Source organism: Rhopalosiphum maidis, chromosome 3, assembly GCF_003676215.2.
Source record: "Rhopalosiphum maidis isolate BTI-1 chromosome 3, ASM367621v3, whole genome shotgun sequence".
NCBI lineage: Eukaryota > Metazoa > Arthropoda > Insecta > Hemiptera > Aphididae > Rhopalosiphum > Rhopalosiphum maidis.
This window is the reverse complement of record NC_040879.1, coordinates 7,808,880-7,814,247: the sequence shown is the minus strand read 5'-3', so window position 1 is coordinate 7,814,247 and position 5,368 is coordinate 7,808,880. Positions and strand designations below refer to the sequence as shown.

Genomic DNA, 5,368 nt, shown 5'->3' with positions numbered 1-5,368 from the left:
CTTAGCAACAGGTCGAAGTTTCGAAGACTTAAAATTTAGCACAGCAATAGCACCACAAACTATCAGCTCTATTATTTTGGAAACATGCGAGGCTATGATAACAAAACTGCAAGAATACATTCAGGTAAACAAATGTTGTTTTATTATATTATAAAATACACACTTTATCATTGAAAAAAAAAAATTAAACATACTTTAAATAATTGAAAATAAACAAATTTACTGATCGGAGTAATTTGAAAAATATGCTCCTGCACTGTCAATACTATCCAAAGAGTGATACTGCTCTGTATGAAGTTGTGGTGATGGTGTTGACGAAGTTGATGGAAATGACCATACTGAGGATTGAGGTGTTATTTGGTTACTTAAAGGTTCATTGATTTTTACGGAGTTTCTATGTAAAGTACCCAACTGACCTTCATACAAAATATCATGAATGGCTTTTTTTGCATGAATTTGTTGATCAACTCTCATTTTTTGTATCTCATTTGCCATGATATTCCGAGATTTTCATACTCATCGTGATTTTTCAAATACTCACATGCTATATTTAGTAATTCCTTTTGAGAATTTGCTGGTGGTGGCTGTATGGTTGGTTTCGGTCTTAGCTTAACATTTGTGTATTGTTCCTAAACATATAGACGGGTAAATTTTTCACAGAGTTCCAAGTATCATAGATGATATTAAAAAAAAATAATTAATTGTCCTTAATTAAACGTAATGTCACTAACATAAATATTTATATTATTTTAGCTTCCTAAGAATTCTGAAGGTTGGAGTGCAGTTGCTAAGGGATTTGAAAGCAAATGGAATTTTCCTCATTGCATCGGTGCCGTAGACGGAAAGCACATAGCAGTACAAAAGCCTAAAGGATCTGGTTCTCAATATTACAACTACAAACATTTTTTTAGTCTTGTACTAATGGCAGTCGTAGATTCAAACTATGAATTCATTATGGTTGATGTAGGATCAAATGGACGCATGTCAGATGGAGCCGTGATAACAAATACAAAATTTGGTCAGTTATTAGAAAAAGGAGAATTAAATATCCCTCTTCCAAAAATAATGCCCAACAGTAATTATCAATTACCATTTGTTTTTGTCGGAGATGAGGCATTTGCACTAAAAGATAATTTTATGAAACCTTTTCCTCAAAGAAATTTAACTAGAGAAGAAAGAGTGTTTAACTACAGGCTATCCCGAGCTCGGCGTATAGTAGAAAATACATTTGGCATATTAGTATCACGTTTTAGATTACTTTTGACCACAATAAATTTATCACCAGAAAAAGTACAAAGAATAGTTTTAGCTTGCTGTTATCTTCATAATTTTTTAAGAAGAAAAATAAAAGATCAATACTCAGATATTTCAAAATACAATAATTTTGATGACCCTGAAAATGACGTTATTATAGAACATCCTCAATTACACTGTCTACAACCTCTACGAGGAAGAAATGCATCAATATCCGCGAAAAATATTAGACTAAAGTTCTGTGATTATTTTAACAACGAAGGGAAAGTTACTTGGCAAGAAAATATTATTTAAAATGTAAATGTATGATAAATGTGTTTCTTAAATGTATGTTCTTATAAAATTGTTTATTTGTAATAAATAATTAAACTTCCAATTACCTCTGGTATGTTTTGCTCCTGTGCGTTTATTGAGAGGTCTACGTCGTCTTGTGTCTCATCCTCGTTTTGTAAAATAATTGTAGATGATCTATCCACAGGTACTTCTTGGTCTTGTAGAAAATTTAATTCATTATAATACCATAACGGAGGCACGTATATATCATCAGTACCACTTCCAGATTTGTAGGACGCTTTTACTTTTTTCAGCTCTTTTCGATAATTAGTTCTCAGACTATTAATTTTCTTTTTCACAATTTCTTTGTCTGCATTTGGGTCCACTTCTTTATATTTTTCAATTAATACATTATATGCCTCATTCTTCAGGTTTCTATCACTATATTCAGTACTTTTAACTTTCCATAAAGCTGTATGTTGGCGATATAATTGCAATAGTTCAATAATAAATTCGCGGTCTTCATTGCGTTTCGCCATGGTGACTTGAATTCAACTGAACCGTCAAAAACAATTATTATACAATATTATGCCTACACGTACAAATTATTCAATATTGTGCAATTGTTTTCAAACAAGCACAATTTTCATTCAATACTTGCGCAGTATACACAATATTAGTATCAGACGCACAATAATATTGCACAATATCGATTATTGCGCAATAATATTGATCGTGTAGGGGAAGCTTTAGGCAACCCTAACAGACAGTTCATTAATGGCTAGCCCAGGGTGTCTATTTTTGAACTTGATCGAATCGTATTAGTGATCTAATACGTCCATTTTCGATCATCTATTCGATTAAGTATACAAAATAGTATTTTTGAATTCAATCTAATGATTAGTAAACTAATAGCATATTAAATTAGTTATTCGTGTTTTCCTTATCACGACTCGTAATGTTAAAAGTCATAAAACAATTTTTTATAGCTTTTTTTTATTATAAATTCTTATTTAATTTATTCTTTTGACTTTTGAGCATATATAAATTAATTATTTGTAAAATAATTGTTATTATTATATTAATCATATTTTAGAATATTTTGCTTAATTATTAAAATATACTTTTATTAACCGGTTTTTATTCTTTTCGACGCAAATATCAAATATCGCTGAACTCTTTTTAGTGACGATTGGAATTTCATTAAATAATCTAAAAATAGAAAAACAATAAAGAAATTGTGACAGAGAGAAATATATAGGTATACCTACTTAATGGTACTAATTATTAAACGAGTATTTAAATTTATGTTAATGGAGTTTATAATTTTTAAATAAATGAAATAATAATATAATTTCATTCTAACAAAGTTTATTTTGAAAATGTCTCAATTTATATTCTTCACAATTATTCATTCTCGTGATATTATATTAGTGTAGTTGATGGCTAATATAATATAGTTTTACCTGATATAACAAAATACTAACTATAAAATACAAACTCATTTTCTTCTAAAGGCAAATTTCTTGTGTCCTCACTACAGTCTAAAAAAGATATTGATGTCTCTGCTTCAATGATACCTTCATGACCGTGAATTACTGTAGGGCCAAACATATTTACAACCGTGTTTTCTATTGCACTAAGGAAATCGCTGTCCGGTTTATCACCACCTTTCGTTTTATTATATGACGCCTTAGATGGGACTTTGCTTTTAGTCAACCACTTTATATCATTGTAGCACTAAAAAAAAATGTATTCTTTACTTTTCTCCAAAACTGCCATGTTTTAGTTGCGCCAACACATGAATTTAAAATAATGGTCACATTCTCCCAAAGCCATTGGGAATCTTTTAATGTAAAATTGGCTGAAAACTTTTTTGTGTTTAGCTATAGATGTTTGACGACCCATTCAACCAAAATTTTTTTTTGCTCCTCGCTTATATTTTTGCTCTTTGGTCGTTTTTTAGTCAATTTGCTCATTAAAATGAAATTGAAAAAAAAATTGAAATTTGAACTTTTATTTATTTTAATTATTCACGTATAGCAAACAAAACAATAATAACGGGCACATTTAATGTTAATTAAATAAAAGTAAAAATGTTTTCCATAGATGTATAACGAATTTTTCAACCATTCGTGTATTTTTAAAATAACAGCTGTGATAAAACGGTGACGCCAACGCTATTCTTAAGTTTTATAACAATATTCATTCGTACACTAACTGTTCGTTCATCTTTATTAGATTATCATTCAAAAATAAGGTTTTTCATTGTTGATTGAAAATCAGTGAACGAATGATTTGTATACGAGTAATTCGTTCGTTATTTTCGATCAAGTTCAAAAATAGATACCCAGAAGCAAACAAAAATCTCCGAGTGTCTTTTAAGGTCTGCAAAAGTAAGACCGATCACTTTTTGGTGGCTAGACTTGTAAACGGCCCGGAAGGATTCCGGGAACCACAGTCAGCATAATATTAAAATGTATAATGAAGAAATGGGTTATTTTTTTAACTTTTATCTTATTTTGAACTTTGACTATCTAAGATTCTCATCCTTTGTAACTACTAAATTCTAGTTAAACCTATAACTGTATTGCATACAATTTATAAATATTATTTATTTTTAAAATAAATTAAATTTCATACTCACTAAATATCTTATAGTAGTAAAGTTCATCTTGAGCTGTTCATAATTAATCAATATAATATTATAATATACATATGTGTAAACTTTCCATAAAATACAATTCATATTAAAATATTTTACTCGTAAAATTCATCAATCATCATATAAATAATCACGAAGTAATCATTGATTTTAATTTTGTGTATAGATTTTCTATTTAATAAAAATTTGAAAATATTATACAAGTAGAAATAGTATTTTAAAATTTTCCATATCTTTCTAATAAAGAAATTGGATCATTTGTAAATTTCTTAGATCTATTCTATAAAAACAATATGATTAAAAAAAATTGTAAAGGAAATATGAGGATGTTTACTTACATATATGTAATTTATGCTTAATATTGTGAATATCAAATTTTGGGGTGCTCACATCTGTAGGATAAATAAAATAACAAGGCATCAAGCAAAATAAATGATTAAAAACATTAATTTATTGTTAATTTCCATATATTATTTTGTTGATTGAATCATGATTATCTTGTTAATTTTTATAGTCCCGTGCAACCGAAAAAATGTTTAGGGGTTATTTTTAGAGCATTCTTTAATTTCTTGCAGATATGGTTTGTCTTTGTGTTTGTAGTACATGGCCATTATTTCACGTATCACTGCACACTTGACCAAACGATATTTATAGATAGAATTTAACGAAAAATTCAATAAGAACAAATAATTATTTTTATCTACAATATTTTTCTGAAAAATTTGATATCGTTTATGTTTTATTCAAAAAATAAACTTATCGTTGCAAGTCTAAAATTTGAAACATACTTTACAGAAATCGATAAGTCATGATTTTACATATGAGACTAATAAAAACGTTTCTTTCATTTTCTGAATAGTAGGTACTATTACACTGCTAATTATAGAAATGGTAAATCGTTATAACGTTAGTAAGAAATCTTTATTTTTAGAAACATATATAAATATATATACAGTGGCGCCGACCAAGGTGTTAAAGTGTGACAATGGTCACACCTTCTTTAAGGGGTGGGTCGTGGATAGTTAGGTGATGTCAGACTGATGTTTGAGTGTTTGTCTTATGCAATACATACATAAGTATTTGGTAGTATATCGACATCTTATAGCTAACAAATCAATTAATAGTAAAAATTAAATATCTTGAATAAAATAGTAAATAGTATAGTACTATAGTACT

At 28.4% G+C, this 5,368-nt stretch overlaps 1 pseudogene; it reads right to left on the bottom strand.

Moving 5' to 3' along the window:
- Window positions 1-537: 537 nt before the first annotated feature.
- Window positions 538-2,066, bottom strand: LOC113559471 (annotated as a pseudogene).
- Window positions 2,067-5,368: the final 3,302 nt, after the last annotated feature.